At 38.1% G+C, this 10,000-nt stretch overlaps 1 non-coding gene across 1 annotated transcript; it reads left to right on the forward strand.

The window, feature by feature from the left end:
- Positions 1 to 1,750: 1,750 nt before the first annotated feature.
- TRNAV-CAC (transfer RNA valine (anticodon CAC)) lies at positions 1,751 to 1,823 on the forward strand. Its single transcript has one exon. It is a non-coding gene; the product is annotated as a tRNA-Val (tRNA).
- The last annotated feature ends 8,177 nt before the right edge of the window (positions 1,824 to 10,000 follow it).

Consider the following 10,000-nt stretch of genomic DNA (forward strand, 5'->3'; position numbering starts at 1 on the left):
TAAGTTGAACGCAACTTTTCTTATATATTTGTATGCGTGTGCGTGTGTGTTGCGTGTGTGTGCGTGTGTGTGTGTGTGTGTGTGCGTGCGCGCGCGCGCGCGTGTGTGTGTGTGTGTGTATTCACCTATTCACCTCGGATCTGCTGCAGCCTCTGTCGAGACAGCCAGACACCATCCTACGGCAGTGAGCTCAGAGCTCATTATTTGCCGATCTCTGGGTAGGTCTGAGACCACACACATCACACACCGGGACAGCAAGGTCACAACTCCTTGACTAACGTCCCGTACCTACTCACTGCTAAGTGAACAGGGGTTACACGTGAAAGGAGACAAACCCAACTTATCTCCGCCCGGCCGGGGAATCGAACCCCGGTTCTCTGGCTTGTGAGGCCAGTGCTTTACCAATCCGCCACCGAGCCGTGTGTGTGTGTGTGTGTGTGTGTGTGTGTGTGTGTGTGTGTGTGCGTGCGTGCGTGCGTGTGTGTGTGTGTGCGTGCGTGTGTGTGTGTGTGTGTGTGTGTGTGTGTGTGTGTGTGTGTGTGTGTGTGTGTGTGTGTGTGTGTGTGTGTGTGTGTGTGTGTGTGTGTGTGTGTGTGTAAAAGATGACGAGGGAAAATATATACATATTTCAAAAGTGGTAGCATTGATTCTCATAAAATTGCAAAGTGAATCTGTGTCTACCCATCTTTCTATGTACGATCCCACTAGGAACCGAACCATCTTTCTTCCTGTCATACTATAGTTATTTGTCATAACCCACTATGGGACTATGCATATGGTCTTTAGTCTTTAATTTTTTAAAGAGCAGTCGGTCTCAGTCTTCGAAGACTTCTCTTATGACCAGAATTTGCAAAAAAAAAAAAAAAAAAAAAAAAAAAAAAAAAAATTAAATGACGTATGGAATTTAAGGTCTCTCGAAATCGAAGAACGAGAGGGACCACAAACCCTCGGAGATGCATTTTGGAGAGTCGGGAATTATCTGTTTGTCTTTAATTTTCTAGGCGTGATCCTTTCCACCAGGATAAAAGCGCTGGTAATATATTGGCATGCTGTCCTCCCCTTTATCTTCCTCATCGTCTTACTTGTCTTCGCTCTCTCTCCTCCTTCTACTCCTCCACCTCCTCATCCTCATCCTGCTCCTCCTTCTGCCACTCCTTCACCTTCTCTTCCTCTTTCTCTTCACCTCCTTGTATTCTTCCCCTGCTTCCTCCCTTTTCCTTTTCTCCTCCTCTGCCTCCTCCTCCTCCTCCTCCTCCTATCTCTTGTTATTCCTGCTCAATTTTCCCACTGCCTCCTCTTACTCCTTCGCTTCCTCCTCCTCTTTCTAATATTCCCTCTCCTCCTCAACATTATACTCCTCCTCCTCCTTTCTTTCCATCCTTTTCCTCCTCCTTCTCCTCCTCCTCCTCCTCCTCCTCCTCCCCATGCGGTGTGGTTCTCCCCATACGCACATAAAAGTCATGAAGTTGTTTGACTTGTCGTCCTTCACCTGATTTATGTATTTCACTCTTCAGGACTGATCGAGACTTCATTTGTTCATCAAATCGCAGGAATAGATAAAGCCCTGAGAGACCAAAGGAGGCTTCGTGCACACACGCACGCACACACACACACACACACACACACACACACACACACACACACACACACACACACACACACACACACACACACACACACACACACACACACACACACACACACACACACACACACACACACACACACACACACACACACACACACACACGGCTCGGTGGCTGATTGGTAAAGCACTGGCCTCACAAGCCAGAGAACCGGGGTTCGATTCCCCGGCCGGGCGGAGATAAGTTGGGTTTGTCTCCTTTCACGTGTAACCCCTTTTCACCTAGCAGTGAGTAGGTACGGGACGTTAGTCAAGGAGTTGTGACCTTGCTGTCCCGGTGTGTGGTGTGTGAGTGGTCTCAGACCTACCCAGAGATCGGCAAATAATGAGCTCTGAGCTCGCTGCCGTAGGGTGGTGTCTGGCTGTCTCGACAGAGGCTGCAGCAGATCCGAGGTGAAAACACACACACACACACACACACATACATCCACACACACACACACACACACACACACACACACACACACACACACACACACACACACACACACACACACACACACACACACACACACACACACACACACACACACACACACACACACACACACACACACACACACAGTAGACGCAAGTTTGATTTCCTCCAACGTTTTGATTTTTCATCTCTTTTCGACTTCTCCTCTTCTTCCTTTCCTCCTCTTCCTTTTTCTAATCTTCCCTCTCTTGCTCCTCGTCCACCTCCTCCTTGTCCTTCTCCTCCTCCTCCTTTACCTTCTCTTCTTTCTTTCCCTCTTCCTCTTTTCTTCTTCCTCCTTCACCTTTTCTTTTTCCTTCTCCTTATTTTCCTCCTCTTCTCCCTTATCCTTCGTCCTCTCCTCTTCTCATTCTTCTCCTCTTCCTTCTCCTTCTTCTGCTGTTCTTCCATTTTTTAGTGACTGATTATTTTCCAAATTTTATCTTTCCTTATCTAACTAACCAATGTTTACCTTCTCGCCTCCTTCCTCTCCCTCTCCTATTCCTCCTCCTCCTCCTCCTCCTCCTCCTCCTCACTTTTACCTCCTCTCGCCTTTCTCCTCTTTTTTCTTCATCTCTTCTTCTTTTTTCCAATTTACAACTTTATCTGAACAGTAAATCTCGACCACTACCACAGCAACCACCATCGTCTTTAGCTGAATAAAATCGCCGGGTGGCACAAATAATAAGCATATTCCTGCACATTCTCTGTGACTGCCTTATAAAGCAAAACCACGATTACAGCCTATTTGATTTTAACCAAGTGTAATAGACAAAAATAGAGCTACGCTCGTAAGGTCCCTTCCGTTATTTTCCATCTGTCAAACTTGGCCATAGTCGCCATATCAACAAAATAAGTAAATGAATAAATAAATAAACATAAAAGATTAAAAATAGTAAACAAGTAAAAGATAGATAAAAATAAATAGTTGAAACAAATGAATAATAGACTAGATCATAATAGAAATAAGAAAATTGATAAATAAATTAATAAGCTATTATATATATATATATATATATATATATATATATATATACATACATAAACAGATAATGCTAAATGATGAGTGAACCGTTTACATGAATGATTGTGGAGACCTTTCCCTAAACTGAATAAAATCATGTGTATTAAGTGCGCCATCAGAAGTCCCCACTGAATAAAATCGTTTGGAGTTGAATTGTTCGTTCACCAGGAATCCGTTATTTTCTTCTCTGTTTTCAAGATTTTGAATTATTTCCTCAACTTTCGTTTCGTTTCAAATTTTGCTTTTCTAGAAATTAATGATTAATCGAATGAATGAACAATAGAAAATAATAAATAGATAAAATAAAATTATTGATTTAATTATGTTTATTTTTTTTACTTCGTACTTTCATTTTATCTACGTTTTCCTCTCTCTTCCTTTACCTCTTTTTCTCTCTCCTTTCTCGCTTTTTGTCTCTTCCCTGTGTTCTTCTACCTCTTCTTCTCCGGCAAGAACCCTGCTGGTTTGATTTTGATAAAGTTAAATTAGATATCATATCCGAAGCTTGATAAAATATTGTAAGGCACATCAGGTATAAATGACTTCCCCGCAGCCACCCGTGTTACGCGATATGACGTATGAGCTCATTCAGATCTTTGCTACTTGGCCGTGACTTCGGTTTCGCTACCGTTCGAAAAGTTAAGTTATGGATTGACTTGGCACAGTTTTGGGTCATGGTGATCTAGTTCATCGATATTAGATGTCTCTGGAATTATAACATAATGATGTTTTGGCGCAAATTATCTACGGAGATAATCATATTCCTGTTGTCGAAATCGTAACCGTTTACCTCAGCGAACGAACAACGCTTTGATCGGAATTCAGCCAAGAATATACAGGTAGTCAGATCGCGAGCCTAAAATCTCACCAACAGCACTTTGCACCCTATCTACATACATATTATGCATTATTCATCCCTTTGCACACGAGCCACTATATTTTCGCCATCCACACTGAGCACGGTAGCATTCATCACTGTACGAGTTTGGCGGGAACAATGTGTATATATATGGCTTTGCCTACCTTACGCGTGCGCATCCTGCCGCTTCAAAGAAGAATAAGAACGAGCGCTTAAAGAATAAATTGTATCTTCCTTTTTTATGTATATTCATGATGCACCTTCGAGTACCAGCTTCCAATGGTGGGGCGGTGTTTCTCGCTGATTAGCAATTGTTGTTATGGTATGGAATAAAGGGAACATGAATAAAAAGAGTATTAACGGTGACAGTTGTATGCCTTGATTAGAGGTCCGCTGCCATATCTTCACCCTGGTGAGTCATAGAGCAGCGTATTTAAGCCACACCTACAAAAGGCGCACCTAGACGGCTGATCTTAAGATAATGCAGAGCAGAGGGAGGTCTGTGTGTATATATATATATATATATATATATATATATATATATATATATATATATATATATATATATATATATATACATATATATACATATATATACATATATATATATATATATATATATATATATATGTATATATATAAATATACAAGAATATATGTATATATATTTTTTATATATATATATAAATATATATATAAATATATATATATATATATATATATATAAATGAATAAATAAAAACCATAATAATGTAAATAATAGATAAAATACATAAATAAATGCATAGGTATAGTTAAATAATAAACAAACAGGGAAATAGTAGATAATAATTTGACACCCAATTGATAATAAATGAGAATCGAGCAAATAATACTAAACAAACAGACAAATGATAACAAAACAAATAAACAAATTATATAAAATAAATGACAGTCATTACAGCATCTTGCTAAGGTGTTTATCTAAATGATTCTTAAAACTTCGAACTAAACTACGTTGCACTGTCTCTGCAGGAAGTTTATTCCATTCATTAACTACACGGTTAGCGAAGTTGTTTCTATCCACTTCCAAATTAAATTTATTTCCTGACAGTTTGAGACCCTTATTTCTTGTCTGATTCTCTTTCGTTATGTAGATTTTGTCACTTTCAATGTTGTCAATTTCCTTTAGAATCTTAGAAACCTGTATCAAGTCTACGCTTTTTTAGTGAAAACAGATTCATGTGTTTTAGTCGATTTTCATATGATTTATTCTTTATATTTGGAATCAGTTTTGTGGTTCACCGTTGTACTTTTTTCCAATCTGTCAATGTCTTTAATGATATTCGATGACCATACGGAACAGCAGATTCCAAATGTGAACGAACTAACGATTTATATGGCTTATTAATTGGAGATGGATTTTTGAAGTCAAAAGATCGCAATGAGTCCTAGGATCTTATTTGCTTTCTAAGAGGCTGAAATACACTGCTTGGATGATTTGAGGTCGTTACTGATAATCACGCCGAGATCCTTTTCACTATTCACTTTTTTTTAACGAATTACCAAATAATTTGTAATCGTACTTACTGTTACTTTTACCTTTGTGCATTACCTTGCATTTACTTGTGTTAAACCTCATTGACCACTTTTCAGACAATTGCTGTAATTTATCTGTTGTTTGTTAACAATGATAACCGTGGCATGCCAGTTGTTTTAGTCCCCACTATTGCTGTTCCTTCTCCTGGCCCCTCTAACCAGATTCAGGCACCTCAAATGGGGAGTACTTCCTCCCTGCCTCCTGTAGATCCCACTACCCAGGACACTGTACAGCCATCGTCTGAACCTTCTCTTTAGAACTCACTCCCTCCTTCTAGTGAACCTACCTTGCTCAAAGATACCACCGCTACCACCATTTGTTGTTAACAAACAACATATCTAAATTTCCTTGAATATCTACTTGGTTTGAATGACCATTTGCCATTCCGCACAGTTCTGTATCGTTAGCAAATTTGGAAACAGTAGATTTTAGTCCATGGTCTATATCATTTTTATATACTATGAATAGAAGTGGCCCAAGAACGGAACCCTGAGGAACTCAACTTGTAGCATTTTTCCATCCAGAAGTTTCGAGTGGAGTTCCTTATGTCTTTATTATTTTATTTTGTCCCCAAAGTCCAGTTCTTCCAGGGTAAATGGTTTGAAGCCTTATTCATCATAGTGTATAATGTTCATGTTCCGTTTCATTTTCTTTATGTATCTCCTCTCTCTGTTGTTAGATTTTCCGTTGAGAAGCAGTTGGTATGCCACTTCATTCGGGGTAATGGCAGCTATTCTTGGTTGAAGTTTCTTTTCATAATTTGATTTCTTAATAGTTGCTCAGGATCTTTTGTTGTTATGGGTTATGTTTATGCTGGTTTAAACTTATTGTCGGCATTATTTTTTTTATTGCTGATTCAAGCTATCATGGTCTCTTCGAGCTTTATGATGTTTTTTGTCAATTGAATCGCCCTTGTATGCCTGCATATATTTCTTGTACATTTCTTTGTTTTGATCAGTGAGACTAGAGATGTAGATTTCCCTGCAGCCCGAGGTAGTGTTGTGACTATTAAAATCATCTACAACAAGGCACACCTTGTTTACTATTTGGTAAAGTCAGGACCACGTAAGGGGAATTGGTGGTGGTTTGTATAATGACACGATGTTTATATGTTCAGTGACCATTTGAAGGATCTCCTGCCCATGATCAGAGAAGTTTCCGCTGTTCTGAATTATGGATTTATCCAGTGCGTATATTACACTTACATGGTTGGAAGTTGGATGGGAGATAATTAGGTATATGCTTGGTATTCTTGGTAGCACCGAATCCTTATGTGTTTCTTGTATGTATGGTATCTAGGCATCAATGTTGGCAAGAAGTTCCGATTTTGTAGCTGACAGTCCTTCGGCATTGAAGCTGATGACTCTAAACTTTAGCATCTTCTTGTCTAGGGGAAAAGTGTTCGTCCTTTTATCACCCCTAGGCGCTGGATACAGCATAGTACGTGTTATAGCAATTGGTCTCATAATAGGATTAGCAGGGGTACCACGGGAAGGTTTGCTACATGCCCCCGTCAAACAGGAAGGGAGCATAAATACTATTAAGTACACATAGGATAATTCAGCAATATTCATTCATAACACTGAATTAAATCACCACATGGACTGGGGCAAGGCTGATATAATTTATAAATCACATTGCAACTATAGAAGAAAAATTGTTGAGTCATCCTTCATCAAACATTTCCCTAATTCTAGCACATCCAACAACGCCATCACCAGCTTGGCCGTCAAGGATAACCTGACAAAAATTCCAGTGGACAAAAACCCAGTGAAAAAAAAAAAAAACCAGTCTTATCCACAAAGTTGACATAATCCCAATTTCAATGAGATTAGATGTCAGGCTATTCGCCTGTTATAATACTATATCATATCATATCAAGATAACATACACAATTTCTATGATTGCAAATTAAATAGAATAAAAATAATAACACTTATTACTACTGTTCCATAACAACATAAGAGCATAAATCGTTTGATCCTACTGCTCATCAATTTTCTTTCGTTCTTGGTTGACCTAAATTGTTTCATATGAATGTAATCTCTTTGTATTTCCTTAAACGTGTCTATAAACTTGTACCCATTTCTGGGATACTTTGAGAACTGTTAACTGTTTGGGAATATAGGTGAACCTCATCAATGCAGCCATCTGAACTGACCTGATCTATTAGATTAACTCTAACCATTTGTAACAACTGCCCATCACGATTCTGTGTTTAGGTCGCCAATTCTCATAGTTTAGAGCACGGGTTCTCATACTTTTTCCCCTCATGTATCCCGAGAGATCCTCAGACCATCGACCTGTACCTCCATTAACCAGACACTGAATATAGAATAGTAATATATTGACTAATTATATATGCAATGGTACCGCAATAGATATAATATGGTTAAAAATGTAATGATATAAAAACAATGTACAATATTTTCTCTCTGTAGATTTAAATGTCTAAGTAATGTCTAAGTAACCCTTATGTATCCCGAGAGGCCTCAGACCATCGACCTGTACCTCCATTTACCTGACACAGAATATAGAATAGTAGTATATTGACTAATTATATATACAATGGTATTGCAATAGATATAATATGGTTAAAAATGTAATGATATAAAAACAATGTACAATATTTTCTCTCTGTAGATTTAAATGTCTAAGTAATGTCTAAGTAACCCTTATGTATCCCGAGAGGCCTCAGACCATCGACCTGTACCTCCATTAACCTGACATCGAATATAGAATAGTAATATATTGACTAATTATATATACAATAGTACCGCAATGGATATAATATGGTTAAAAATATAATGATATAAAAACAATATACAATGTTTTCTCTCTGTAGATTTAAATGTCTAAGTAATCTTTTGCTAGTCATCTAATAACCCCTGTAAACCGTCCCACGAAATCCAGGTTGAGAACCCCCGATAGAGAGGATTTCCTGCAGGGTATTGGAGTATATCGTTGCACGACTTGGGGGTTCACGTAGTCATTTATTAATTCTTAAAATATGATGACTGTGAATCCTTTCTTAGTGAATCATGTCAGAGATGCTTCTTCGGCAATACCAAAATTAATTTTTTTTTTTAGCATGGAACTTGTTTTATTGGTGTGGTTTCTTCACCAACTGCATTAGTGCAAGGAGAAATATTCATAGTTTCTGGAACAATGCATTAATTGGAATTGAACAGGAAAATGTTTCTGTTACGTGACTTCCCTTCCTGACGGCCTCGAAATTACATCAAAGATCAGTGATGTGCCTTACACATTTCATTCATGTGATTGCAGAACTACAATTGAAACACAAACAAATAGATATATAAATACATAAAGATAAATGAAACACTGTTGCATATGATTAAAAATATATTTCGGGCGTAACAACTTTATTATCTTATTTCACATATTCTCTGTACACTAGCTGCGTAACATTGAATATTTTATGGATAGCTCCAGTTGGAACTACATTGAACATAAAAATATGCTAAAAATAGATTTGATATCTAGGTCTATACCGCTGTAGGCCCTACATTCTTATGATCACACAAACAGAAAATCGTCCAGAGCGATCACAATAGATCCAACGACATAGGAAATGCCGGTTGCCGCGAAAGTCAAATATTTCTCCAAGAGAACAACATATATAATTAGAAACATTCCTTATATCGTGAATCATTATATCCAACTAATATGTAACATATTTATACAAATATCCAGTGAAATAAGTCATTCGACATTATGTCGTATTCGACCTTCTGTCGTGTAGATATTTTGACCATTCGACATTATGCCTTTCGACGTTCTGTTGTAGGATGATATCCAGACTCGTCAAAGAAATCTATGGTTAGATCACAACAGTGGCCGCACAGTCTTTAAATGGTGTCGCTCAAAATATACGTATCATAGGATTATGTGATTTAAATGACAGCTGAAAGTGTGTGTATGATGTTTTCTGGAAATGTTCTAAGGACTAATGTAAATAAATTCTCGCTATTACATAAAGAATAGAATGTGTCATGTCTGATTACATACATGCATATATATATATATATATATATATATATATATATATATGGAGATATATATATATATATATATATATATATATATATATATATATATATATGAGAGAAATACGCTAATGGCAGCGACATCAAACCGATAATTTTTATGACAGTTGCATGCAGGGTTCGAACCCGCCATACTCGGCTATCCGTAAATTACCTGTACGGTGCCCTAGACCACTACACCACAGAGGCTATAAAATCCTTGAAACCTGGAATCGAACTGATTCCCGAGGGAAGGAAGATCACTTATTACGGCGATCCGAATTCCTGTTTTACTCAAGGACCAGCCCACCAGTGGTATGGGGTAAGGACCGGGACGAACCCCTTTCACGCTTATCGCCATTGTAACTATGAGAGAAATGCGCTAAT

This window comes from Oratosquilla oratoria, chromosome 13 (assembly GCF_046742065.1).
Source record: "Oratosquilla oratoria isolate Oo_2021 chromosome 13, ASM4674206v1, whole genome shotgun sequence".
Classification (NCBI taxonomy): Eukaryota; Metazoa; Arthropoda; class Malacostraca; order Stomatopoda; family Squillidae; genus Oratosquilla; species Oratosquilla oratoria.